This window comes from Schistocerca nitens, chromosome 8 (assembly GCF_023898315.1).
Source record: "Schistocerca nitens isolate TAMUIC-IGC-003100 chromosome 8, iqSchNite1.1, whole genome shotgun sequence".
In the NCBI taxonomy this organism is placed as follows: domain Eukaryota; kingdom Metazoa; phylum Arthropoda; class Insecta; order Orthoptera; family Acrididae; genus Schistocerca; species Schistocerca nitens.
In genome coordinates, this window is record NC_064621.1 from 95,338,215 (window position 1) to 95,352,416 (window position 14,202).

Here is a 14,202-nt window from a genome sequence, read left to right on the forward strand (position 1 = left end):
TCTACCGAGGGCGTAAGTATTTTCCTGCCTCGTATACCGCAAGCAACTCACAATCGAAAGAACTCCATAGGGCGTCTTGTCACAGCCCATGCGGCTTGCTCGTCGGAGGTTGGAATCTTCCCTCAGACATGGGTGTGTGTATTGTCCTTAGCGTTAAGTTAGTTTAACTCAGATTAAGTAGTGCATAAGCTTAGGGACCGATGACCTCCGCAGTTTGGTCCCATAAGACCTCACCCCAAATTTCCAATTTTTGTGCGTCGCGACTCTGAAAGCTTCCGGGAGGAGAAACCGAGTGGCTGCCAACTGCCAGAGACGCGTTGTTGAAGCACTGTGCCTACGGCTGTCCGGCTAGTGTCCACGACCACGACCGGTTCAGCGTCTAGCACAGGGGCGGGCAGGAATTCTGCACGTGTGCGGTGCACATGCACGTGTGCAGTTAACAGGTGTTCTGCGCGCACACAGGGGCAAGCTGGCCACCCGCTTCTCTCCCCTCCCCGCCATACCGTCTCACCGCTTCTTCCTTTGTAATGCGTCTAGTTTCCTGGCCTGCTTTATTGAATGAAGGAATAAGGTTAGTAGGAGTGCTTGAAAGTAATCGTGGTCTGAAAGAGTTTTATTTAATTATCACAGGTGGAGTTTACAATACGTTTAATGTCTGCAACAAAATTTCTACATACAGACAAACGCAAACAAAAAAATGGTTCAAATGGCTCTGAGCACTATGGGACTTAACATCTATGGTCATCAGTCCCCTAGAACTTAGAACTACTTAAACCTAACTAACCTAAGGACATCACACAACACCCAGCCATCATGAGGCAGAGAAAATCCCTGACCCCGCCGGGAATCGAACCCGGGAACCCGGGCGTGGGAAGCGAGAACGCTACCGCACGACCACGAGATGCAAACGCAAACAGTTACGTATATTTTCATTACTGATGTTTGCTCTTAACCGAGACTTTCATAACAGAAAAAAATCTCTCACAAACGTATGTCGAGCCAAACATTGACATTATCTTCATGGCTTCACGATGGAGACGAGGAAACTCTTGCTGTGGAAAGTCGTGATAAAAATCTATTACACGTCTTGCCAAAAGGAACTTGTCTCTCAGACGAGAATTACGCTCTAGATCTATCAATTACATTTGCAAACTGGGATGAATATCATCTATAGAAACAGCAAATTGTCTCGAGAACTATTCAAAACCTTGGGATAAGTAAGATATATCCCCAAATCGCTTGAGAAATTCCTCTTTTATTACACCAAGAACGGCAACATACTGAAATTTATTATAATGGCGTTCAATATTAAACTTACGCTGACCAGCCAGAATACTGTCACATATTATACATTTTCAGTTTTCACATTTTTGCACAGAGAAAAAAATGATTCTCCCATTCCTTTTTAAAAGATAGCAAATCTCCACTTCTCCGTTTCCTCGATTCACTCTGCATTTTCCGGTTATTGAAATACGACGTTCACTACGTAGTGGTCGCTTCGTTTCAACGTCCGCATCTTAGCCTGGCACTACACTACCGCAACCTGCTGGCTATCGCCGCTGCCCCTGTCGACGCCTGCACGCGAGCAGCACACGTGCAACGCTGTGCGCTCATGAGCCGCGTGCAACGTTTGCCCGCCCCTGGTCTAGCACCTGGTGAGCGAGCAGCGTCGCTTTTGCGGGGCTTCGTTTGGACTTAACAAAGCTTCTGTCCATTGCATCAGTCCAGTTAACAGGAGTCCTTCCCTTCGGGGTAGGGCTCTGTAGCGCCGCAGTCAGGGTTGACAGCACTTCGGCGGCGTCAGGCAGAAGACATCGATAAAAATTTATCATCCCAAGATAGCAGCGTAAGTCTTTGTGCGACTGTTGGTGCGGCAGGTTCGAGATCGCCTGTACCTTGCCCGATAGTGGCGGAGATCCGCTGGAGTTGATTAAATACCCCAGAAACTCTATTTCCGTGACACCAAATATACTTTTCGAGAGGTTAATAACGATGCCGGCACCGAAAGATAGTCACTAGGTGGCGGCCCTGGAGTTCGGCCGACTTCAAGTAGACGAGTATGCCGTCGACGTACGAGAAACACCACAGTAAAGCCTAGTTTAGACGGCGACACTAGGTTGCAGGCAGCTGCGCTACCGGCCACTGCGCATGCGCGCCGCGCGTTTACCCAACTCGTTGATCAAAGTAAACACTTTCGGCATGTTCCAACTTTGGCGACACTAGTTGCATGAGTTTTGAGGTTATGTGTGTTCGTAGAGTGTAGACAAAATCAAATATGAAATGCGGAACGGAGAATAATTTTCGTTTTTTAGATATCTGTGCTTTGCATAGGCGTTTGTGGGGTTTCAGTGATACTGATTAAAAAAATTAGCAACATATTACTGCCGTTGAGACCGTCATTTACGATCATAACATAGATGGTTTGACAAAATCTGAGCTACAGGGCAAAATTTATGAGTTAGGAGCACATATACAACTGAATTAAGAAAAATACAACAAGTGTAATTCTAGCTGTGGCAATGCTCTCGTCTACAAGACTAAAATCACATCGTTCGAGCTGGCCAACACTTTATTAAGGAATATCGTTGACAGGAGGGAAGGCTATACAAATTCAAGAAGCTGCATTCTTTATTCAGTTTTCATCTATTTAAAACATCGCTGCAGTGCTCCCCATTCACGTATGTTGGAATTTTGAAATATTGCCACTGTACAGATCTATCTTCAAGAGAGTAGTTTCCAAACCATTCTCTTATTACTGCGGACTGCTTCGAATAACTATTGTTGCTAATGTTAATAATTATTACTGTTAATGGTAATAATTATTGATGTTAATGAAAAAGCGTCATCACCCACTAAAACCGTAGTTTATAGCATGCCGAGTGTTCTCGATTGTAATGCACGCGATATGATATGTAATTTAAGTTCTGGCGACAATGCTTCACGCATTACAGTACCTTTATTCCTTATCACATAACTAACTCTATTTAGAAGAAATGTTAACAGTTCTGCTGACATTCTAAGATAATTAAGAGCTTATTGGATCTTCCGTTATAAATTATTTCAGCAAGGATGCTGAGCAACGTCTTTTCTTCATCCAATCACGAATCGAAACAGGTTTCTTATTTTTTTTCTTATGCAGCGATTCCACGCAACAAGCTTTAACTCCACCACAACTCGTGCGACGTGCAGCTGCCAAAAGTTTCATTTCAGACACGACTCAGGGACCCACAAAACGACGAAACTGAAGTGTATTTAGTGTCGCCGTGTCTACAGTCATATATGAAACTACTTGCGTAACTCATTCCACGCAATGAGTGGAGCAACCCAATGTCCTCGTGTAAACTAAGCTTAAGCCTCGTAAGTCGTCATCCAGGGAACGCTGCCGGGTCTGGGAGGCATTACGATGGGCGGACGTCATGTAAAACTTTCGAAAAGCCCGAAGGGCGGGATAATTGCTGTTTTCTGAACGTCATCCAAGGGATCTGTGTGAACGCCTTCGCGCAATCAGTTTTGTACAATATAATCAAGCCAGCCAGGGTGTGACTGAAATCCTGCAAGTGCGGTACCGGATATCGGTCCGGCATCGTTCGTGCACGACAGTCTTCGCATGGTCGCCACTAATTATCTTTCTTTGGCACCAACTCGAATGTAGAGGACCGTAGGTCGAACTCAGCCTTCGCTACAGTGAACCGCTCGCGCTCAACTCGACGTGGGCGGCACCGGGCTAGAGGGCCAGGCGTAGCCGCGATATGGTGGACCGTCGAATGCCCGAGGCCCCTCGGTGGAGCAGGTGGGCGAGTGAGCTCTGGAAATTTGTCCAGTACGTCTGCGTGTGGACCGGGGGACTAGACTGGTTTAACACTGAAGAAGGCGGCCGGTCGTCGCTGTTCTAAAATTTGCTGCATGGCGTTCACAATGTCGTCTAGTAAGTTGTAACGGCCGAGAGAATCCGAACCAGCACTGGTTTCGTTGACATCAGCCACAGTAAACGGGCACGTTTTTATTGTTGAATTAACTTTTCCTGGCGCTACAGTCTGGAACCGCGCGACCGCTACGGTCGCAGGTTCGAATCCTGCCTCGGGCATGGATGTGTGTGTTGTCGTTAGGTTAGTTAGGTTTAAGTTCTAGGGGACTTATGACCTCAGCAGTTGAGTCCCATAGTGCTCAGAGCCATTTGAACCATTTGAATTAACTTTTCACAGCTGGGATTCACAGTCATGTGAAATTTCTTGAAAGACGTCATGATTACGTCATGATTACAGTCACTGTAAACATGATCTCTTTCAAGATACTGTTGACAGCTCCTGAGCTTTCCGGTAGTCGCTTAGCGTAGATCTGGGGAATATAGACAGATCGGAACCCGTCTCGACAAGGTACTTAATACTGCCGACTCCTGGATACTGCACTGCAGCGGGGTGCGCCTAGACCCCGTTGCAGCTGGGGAGGGAAGGGAGGCCGACAATTTGTCAGTTCGTTGCCAAAGCGGAAATGGTATAAGCAAAACCCACTCGGCTCCTGCTCTTGTCGTCGGCGTACCGCCAGAACGACTGGTTACGCGCCGCCGGTCGGGCGGAGTCGGGATCTGCCGCCGCTACGGCGCCTGCTGCCCTCTGTCCGTGAGTCCGCCAACCGGTCGATCTGCGTGCTGAGTGTTGCCATCTGTACGGCCAAGTCATAAACTAGGTGGCGCAAGTCGGCGTCCGTCCCAGCTGTTGCGGGAGACGCGTGTCGCCGCTGAGTCAGATTTGTCCGCGCGCCGTAAGGCAGTGTGGGCTGCAGGGGCAGCGATATTTGGCGCCGTTACCAGGCGTAATGAACCGGATAAGCTAAGTCCACGACGGCGTCCAGCTGCATTCCTGTTTGAGCGGCGATGACCGCTTTCACTTGTGCTGGAAGGCTGCGTATCCAGATAGCACACAACAATTAGTCCGGGACCATGTCGGCTGTGCGTTGCTCTGGAGGTGGCGCAGGAACTGAGATGGCCTCCTGTCGCCACACTCCTCTTTGCGCAGCAACTGTGGCACCCGTTGTTCCTGCGACGATGAACTGCGGCGGATTAACTACTCTTTTTGTCGCTTATACGAAAAATTTATGTTCCGCACGTCGACCGCGTATTCTTGATCTAGCTGGCTCACAACGTGTTCGAATTTGGAGAGGTCGCAGGCAGCCCCCCATCTACAAACTTCCCAACCGGGGTAAAGACTTGAAGGTGGTGCCCCCTCCCCCTCCCCCTCGAGGGTTTGCGATAGCACGTCAAAATTTTGAAAAACGAAATCGATTTTCTTTAAAAATATGTCAATTTTTAGCGCACATCTTTCCGAAGAGCTTGATATATAAAATGTATATGTTCGAGGAAATGTGCGACAGCTTATTTGTTGTTAAGCGTACGAAAGTGCAGTGCCACGCCTCTTCACACAGCATTCTTCTACCGCACGTCACTGTATTTCGCTCTGTGGAATTCAAACGTGTATACTGAAAACTAATACTGGGTGGAATGATTTGTGGGCAAAACGAAGAAGTCCTCTGTAATATTGCAGAAGCTGTAACATACGCCAAATATGCGAGACCGTTTTGACACAAATGGTCATTTTGATCTCCCTCATTTGCATAAATAACACGACAGAATATAATTCACAGAGTACCAATATCAAATGCCTATTAGACCTACAACAAGCAAAAAGTTTTAAAATAGGAAATAGTTTCACATTTCATTCATAGGCTCCAGTTTCTCAAGTATGAGATCGAAAAGCAGTAGTAGTACGAAATTTTTATATATATTTGGAATCGTCGTATTCTTCCGTATAATCTCTGTGATGTACCCGTTTCTTCTCCTTCCTCGTTCTAACAAACAATCATGTCGTCACTAATTCTGTAACTGTTCCTGCCTGCCTGTCAGAATCAATGGATCAGTTATCTAGCGTTCATTCTCCAGTTAGGTTCAAAAACTGGCTCTGAGCATTATGGGACTTAAATTCTAAGGTCATCAGTCACCTATAACTTAAAACTACTTAAACCTAACTGACCTAAGAAGATCACAGACATCCATGCCCGAGGCAGGATTCTAACGTGCGACCGTAGCGACCGCGCGGTTCCAGACTGTAGCTCCTAGAACCCCTAGAACCGCTCGGCCATCCCGGCCGGCTTCAGTTAGGAGTTATTACATGTTCGTACTACGCGTTTTCCACGTTATTCCGAGTATATAACTTCAGCGGCTGCTAATCAGGGAGTGTACAACTGGTCCACGGTAGTGTAGCGATCTGGCAAAACTTTTCTGTGCAAAATTTCATTTCCTTGCATACACTGAGAAGATGATATGTAATCTTCCTTACTTGTGATTCCTGTTACTTATTTACTTCAACTCTAGTAGTCTGAATCTATGGATTTCGCTAGTAATTATAATGACGCTTATAATTCGCACACTCAGTGAACCAAATAAACAAACAGCGATTGACATTCACCGGTTAGGTTTTATTCGGCTCAGCTCGTACAGCTCCGCCCCTTTTGTCTGCGGGAAGAAGTTTCTTATTTCTAGCCGCGCTGGGTAGCTGCGCGGTCTAGGGGGGCCTTGCCACGGTTCGCGCGGCTCTTCCCGTCGGAGGTTGAGTCCTCCCTCGGGCATGGGTGTGTGTGTTCTTCTTAGTGTAAGTTAGTTTAAGTTAGATTAAATAGTGTGTAAGCTTAGTGATCGATGAGCTCAGCAGTCCCATAATACTTCCCACAAATTTCCAAACTTCTTATTTCTAGATGAGATCGGGATTCCCCTGGCAGAGACATCACGTACACTGTGGACGCATTCAAAAATGAACTTATGGTTCGTTCAGAAATCTACTTAGAATGTGTTCAAAATGGTTCAAAAGCCAACAGCGACGCGTTTGAAAATCATATGAATAATCGACAGACGAACGTGCTCTGATGCTAGGCGCTTTGTGAAACAAGATTTTTTTCTTCAAGGATATGAATTTGGCTACTACTACTGCCTACAGGAAAATTAAAGAGACCTTTGGAGAAAAGAGAACCACTTGCATGAATATCAACAGCTCAGATGGAAACCCAGTTCTGAGCAAAGAAGGGGAAGCAGAAAGGTGGAAGGAGTATATAGAGGGTCTATACAGGGGCAATATTATGGACAATATTATGGAAATGGAAGAGGAGGTAGATGAAGATGAAATGGGAGATATGATTCTGCGTGAAGAGTTTGACAGAGCCCTGAAAGACCTGGGTCGAAACAAGGCCCCGGGAGTAGACAACATTCCATTAGAACTACTGACAGCCTTGGGAGAGCCAGTCCTGACAAAACTCTACAATCTGGTGAGCAATATGTATGAGACAGGGGAAATTCCCTCAGACTTCAAGAAGAATATAATAATTCCAGTCCGAAAGAAAGCAGGTGTTGACAGATGTGAAAATTACCGAACAATCAGTTTAATAAGTCACAGCTGCAAAATACTAACGCGAATTATTTACAGACGAATGGAAAAACTGATAGAAGCCGACCTCGGGGAAGATCACTTAGGATTACGTAGAAATGCTGGAATACGTGAGGCAATACTGACCCTACGACTTCTCTTAGAAGAAAGATTAAGGAAAGGCAAACCTACGTTTCTAGCATTTGTAGACTTAGAGAAAGCTTTTGACAATGTCGATTGGAATACTCTCTTTCGAATTCTGAAGGTGGCAGGGGTAAAATACAGGGAGCGAAAGGCTATTTACAATTTGTACAGAAACCAGATGGCAGTTATAAGAGTCGAGGGACATGAAAGGGAAGCATTGGCTGGGAGGGAGGTTAGACAGGGCTGTAGCCTATCCCTTATGTTATTCAATCTGTATATTGAGCAAGCAATAAAGGAAACAAAAGAAAAGTTCGGAGTAGGTATTAAAATCCATGGAGAAGAAATAAAAACTTTGAGGTTCGCCGATGATATTGTAATTCTGTCAGAGACAGCAAAGGACTTGGAAGAGCAGTTGAACGGAATGGACAGTGTCTTGAAAGGAGGATATAAGATGAACATCAACAAAAGCAAAACGAGGATAACGGAATGTAGTCGAATTAAGTCGGGTGATGCTGAGGGAATTAGATTAGGAAATGAGACACTTAAAGTGGTAAAGGAGTTTTGCTATTTGGGGAGCAAAATAAGTGATGATGTTCGAAGTAGAGAGGATATAAAATGTAGACTGACAATGGCAAGGAAAGCGTTTCTGAAGAAGAGAAATTTGTTAACATCGAGTATTGATTTAAGTGTCAGGAAGTCGTTTCTGAAAGTGTTTGTATGGAGTGTAACCATGTATGGAAGTGAAACATGGACGATAAATAGTTTGGACAAGAAGAGAATAGAAGCTTTCGAAATGTGATGCTACAGAAGAATGCTGAAGATTAGATGGGTAGATTACATAACTAATGAGGAGGTATTGAATGGAATTGGGGAGAAGTTTGTGGCACAACTTGACTAGAAGAAGGGATCGGTTGGTAGGACATGTTCTGAGGCATCAAGGGATCACCAATTTAGTACTGGAGGGCAGCGTTGAGGGTAAAAATCGTAGAGGGAGACAATGAGGTGAATACACTAAGCAGATTAAGAAGGACGTAGGTTGCAGTAGGTACTGGGAGATGAAGAAGCTGGCACTGGATAGAGTAGCATGAAGAGCTGCATCAAACCAGTCTCAGGACTGAAGACCACAACAACAACAATGAATTTGGCACCCCCTGAAGTTACCACCCGGGGCAGGCAGCTCGGTTTGCCCACGCCGCCCTCCTCAGGTCCGGGTCTGCTCGGAGGTGATGCCGCTGCTCAGGAAAACCGCCTCCACTTCGCTGAAACACATTATTGGATCGCGGGCCATAAGGGCGGCAGGGCCATGTATTTTGCGGACACGACGAAGCGAAGGCGAAAACGGACGGAGAGTGCCAGAGCCCCAAAGAAACTTCCGTAAGCATGGTCTCGCACTAAGCTCGACCCACGTGGTCCGAGGATTGATGTTACAGACAGTCCAAAAAGGCATCTGTACTGTAGAGCGGCTAATTTCGCACTGCCGTTGCCTTTTTTTTTTGTGCTGACCAGGACCTGTTAGCCTCACTGGTATCTCCCGGGGCTGTTGTGTGACCTGTTAATTTCTGAAGTTGCCACCATACACAACAGCTTAGGTAAGCAGTCTCTTCCAAAATTTTTCTGGGTAACATCAAACGGCAGACTATTGAACAATCAGTTGTAGGAATAAAAAAATGTTCTTTGACGTATTGCTATCTGGATATTAACATACTCCACGTACAACGTCTTAGTTGAGTGTGGAAAAGCTGTAATCCACCAAATGCAACGAGTAAAGAAATACAATTTTCGCATAACTGTAGACACTGATCCTCAAATGCTATCAGGAGTGTAATGGATGTGAAGCTAAATTTTTCACAAATCACTCATTTTTATGGCGATACACAGGCCAATATTTCCTTCCATATACGATCAAATAGCGGAAACAGTAGCAGTGTCTTCCTATAGCGTTCACTCCAACATCACAGCAACTGAATGGCATGGATTCAACTGTTGACAATCGAGGTATCATTTGATAGTATGTAACAATACGACCAGTGGAGCAGCACCAACTTACTTTGAAATCACAAAAACTAAAAGATAAAAATAAAAAAGAGTTCAACAGCTGCTGCTGGCGCAGCAATTAAAATACTTACTTCGAACTGAAGGCTTATCTCAACAGCTTCTAAGTCTTCCGTCGAATTTGATAATGGTTCTGTTCCCGCAATATTCAACGTGATTCCTACGCTACCTACAACAGATTTCCATTTGGAGAATTAGTAGAATTCCCGCCGGAGGTTCGAGTCCTCCCTGGGGCATGGGTGTGTGTGTTGTTCTTAGTATAAGTTACTTTAAGTAAGTTTAAGTAGTGTGTAAGTCTAGCGACCGATGACCTCAGCAGTTTGGTCCCTTAGAAATTCACACACATTTGAACATTTTGTAGCTTTTGGCTTAGGTGGACTGGGGCTAAAGTTGCGTGTTGTGCACACGTGGAGCTCAGTTTAACCATTAATTAACACTAACAGTATGGAAATACACTTTCACTAAAACAACGTATATCTGCAACCTATAAATATCCTTAAACAGGGCTCCAAGCAATCGATACAACAGTATGTCTTCCATTAAATCACAGAAATAACTCCAACCTTAGCCCTAATGTACATAACTGGGCAACAACTTTTAACAGTCTATACTGGATGGCCCTCGAATATAACCAAAAATGGCTCTGACCACTACGGGACTCAACATCTGAGGTCATCAGTCCCCTAGACTTAGAATTACTTAAACCTAACTAACCTAAGGACATCACACACATCCATGCCCGAGGCAGGATTCAAACCTGTGACCGTAGCAGCAGCGCGGATCCGGACTGAAGTGCCTAGAACCGCTCGGCCACAGCGGCGGGCTCGAACATAACCATTTAGAATATCTGAAACAACTGCAACATTAAAACATAAGATGGCAAACAACTCTTAGAATTAACTTGCATCATAACACATATTTATCCGATGGTTTAATATTACTACTACTACTACAAATACTACCATCACCAGATACATGTGATACAAAGCTACACAGAACTCTCTACCAAACTATATACGCACGTATTTTAATAAATTCTTGTACATTAACACAGACATTTGATTATTCACACAGAACAAGCAACAAGATGAATTCTTCAGAGAATTTTGCCAGCAGCTGAGTTATGCTCACGGTGTAATGTAAACGAAGTACACTCCTGGAAATTGAAATAAGAACACCGTGAATTCATTGTCCCAGGAAGGGGAAACTTTATTGACACATTCCTGGGGTCAGATACATCACATGATCACACTGACAGAACCACAGGCACATAGACACAGGCAACAGAGCATGCACAATGTCGGCACTAGTACAGTGTATATCCACCTTTCGCAGCAATGCAGGCTGCTATTCTCCCATGGAGACGATCGTAGAGATGCTGGATGTAGTCCTGTGGAACGGCTTGCCATGCCATTTCCACCTGGCGCCTCAGTTGGACCAGCGTTCGTGCTGGACGTGCAGACCGCGTGAGACGACGCTTCATCCAGTCCCAAACATGCTCAATGGGGGACAGATCCGGAGATCTTGCTGGCCAGGGTAGTTGACTTACACCTTCTAGAGCACGTTGGGTGGCACGGGATACATGCGGACGTGCATTGTCCTGTTGGAACAGCAAGTTCCCTTGCCGGTCTAGGAATGGTAGAACGATGGGTTCGATGACGGTTTGGATGTACCGTGCACTATTCAGTGTCCCCTCGACGATCACCAGTGGTGTACGGCCAGTGTAGGAGATCGCTCCCCACACCATGATGCCGGGTGTTGGCCCTGTGTGCCTCGGTCGTATGCAGTCCTGATTGTGGCGCTCACCTGCACGGCGCCAAACACGCATACGACCATCATTGGCACCAAGGCAGAAGCGACTCTCATCGCTGAAGACGACACGTCTCCATTCGTCCCTCCATTCACGCCTGTCGCGACACCACTGGAGGCGGGCTGCACGATGTTGGGGCGTGAGCGGAAGACGGCCTAACGGTGTGCGGGACCGTAGCCCAGCTTCATGGAGACGGTTGCGAATGGTCCCCAGGAGCAACAGTGTCCCTAATTTGCTGGGAAGTGGCGGTGCGGTCCCCTACGGCACTGCGTAGGATCCTACGGTCTTGGCGTGCATCCGTGCGTCGCTGCGGTCCGGTCCCAGGTCGACGGGCACGTGCACCTTCCGCCGACCACTGGCGACAACATCGATGTACTGTGGAGACCTCACGCCCCACGTGTTGAGCAATTCGGCGGTACGTCCACCCGGCCTCCCGCATGCCCACTATACGCCCTCGCTCAAAGTCCGTCAACTGCACATACGGTTCACGTCCACGCTGTCGCGGCATGCTACCAGTGTTAAAGACTGCGATGGAGCTCCGTATGCCACGGCAAACTGGCTGACACTGACGGCGGCGGTGCACAAATGCTGCGCAGCTAGCGCCATTCGACGGCCAACACCGCGGTTCCTGGTGTGTCCGCTGTGCTGTGTGTTCTTTTTTCCATTTCCAGGAGTGTACTTTAGGATTAATGCGAGGTGCGTTCAGTATGTAATGCAACATTTTTTTACATCTGAAAGCAGGTTGGTTTTTCAGAATTCCAATACAGTATATTATTTTCAATTGGTCTGGCTACAAGAAACCTATTTTTCAACATGCTCTCTATTCATGCGACGGCCTTACACCACCTAACTCGGAGGGCTTGTGTGTCCGCATGATATGGTTCAAATGGCTCTGAGCACTATGGGACTCAACTGCTGAGGTCATTAGTCCCCTAGAACTTAGAACTAGTTAAACCTAACTAACCTAAGGACATCACAAACATCCATTCCCGAGGCAGGATTCGAACCTGCGACCGTAGCGGTCTTGCGGTTCCAGGCTGCAGCGCCTTTAACCGCACGGCCACTTCGGCCGGCAAGGAAAGACATTCTAATCAAGTTGTAAGCATATTATCATATCGCTGGATTGGTTGCGAAGTATCTTAGCGGGCAGCCGCGCTTGCACAGTCGAGCACGGGACACGAAACTGGTATGTTGTGTTAATCTGCATGTGAGAGGCATTGTTGTTATGGAAGTTAGTGTTGCTACAGGTGCTATTATAGTAAAGTGATGAAATATGGAAGTGATTCAGAGGTAAGAGCGTAATGATGTAATTATAAATAAGCAGTGTCGCCGATAACGTATTTGTGTATTCTCTCGTTGCGTGTCGCACTGTACATCAATCATCCGCGCGCCTTGTTCGACCTCTCAGAATGAACTAATGTCGATCAGCGATAAAGTTTACCAAGAAATAGAGCATTCAAGTGCCAGTGTCTTGTTGTGAGCTTGAGAACGTGCGTTCGGTCATCCCGTTCCGCATCACCAACAATCAGCCGCGCCGAGACGGTTACACGCACGCTCGTACAAGTGAGAACCGAGAACTGAAACATTAACTCTATGAACAGTGTTATATCATTACTAATGACAAGGAGGGCTGGTATCAAATATCTGTGTACGCATGACGAGTGTAAGAACTTTCGTTCGATCACTCGGCTTCTGCATTATTAACAATCACCCGCGTCGTGTCGGTTACGCGTACGCTCGTCCAAGTGATATTGTGGACAGGTAATCGTCAAGAATGTTAACTGGGACAAGCAGTTATGTCTTAGAATGTAAACAGTGCAACCTGTGATTTCTTATCGTCTCAGAATATAGATGTTCATACCAGACGTAGGACAGTGTTGTGCTTAACGTTTAATGGCTCCACTAAACCCGCTTGCATATTTAGATACATAATTTCAGGCAAGCCAGCAGCTGTGTGGAGCAGAACAGTACGACCGCCGCGGGATTATCAGGTACGTGGTGTGGACAGGACGCACGGTCAAGAAGCGATAACCAGTTACAGAGACCCCCTCCCCGCCATTTGTACTCCCGTCGTGTTACAAAGTTTTATGAGCTCTTCTCGGGAATCCAGACTTGCATTTTTGTGGCGACGAACACGCTGAAGTCGTTTCTTCAATTTTCTGAGGGTATCACAGCAGATTCGTTGCACAGTGAGGGAATACATCAAACAGGTAACACCTTCAGTGTTCCAGAAGACTGTCGCCATGACTTTAAAGGCTGAGAGTGCTCCTTTGAACTTTTTCTTCAGAGGAGAGGTGGTGTGGTGACACTCCGTGGATTCCAGTTTTGTTTCCGGTTCGAAGTGGTGAACTCATGTTTCATCGCCCACGGTGGTGTTCTTCAAAAAATTCTCACGATTAGCCTCGTAGCTCGCTAGGAATTCCGCACATATCGTCCGTCATTGCTCCTTGCGGTCTTGTGTTAGCGTGGCGAGGAACCGAGCAGGCGCACACCTTTGAGGACTCCAGCTGGTATCACGAGTGTCAGCACTATCAACGGAGACGTCCAGTTGAGCAGTGGTGTGTTTGATTGTGATCTGTCGATCGAGTGAGAGTGTCCGCACGTCCCACTATGTTAGGAGTCAGGCACACGGTAGATTGGACAGGTTTGCGCGGCCGTGTAGAAATGACAACAGATAACTCGCCCAACAACTTATCATGCTGATGTTCAATGCCAGCCCCCTGAAGACATTCTGCAAGCGCCTGTGAATATCTGCAATGCTCTGGTTTTCAGCCAAAAGACACTGAATAA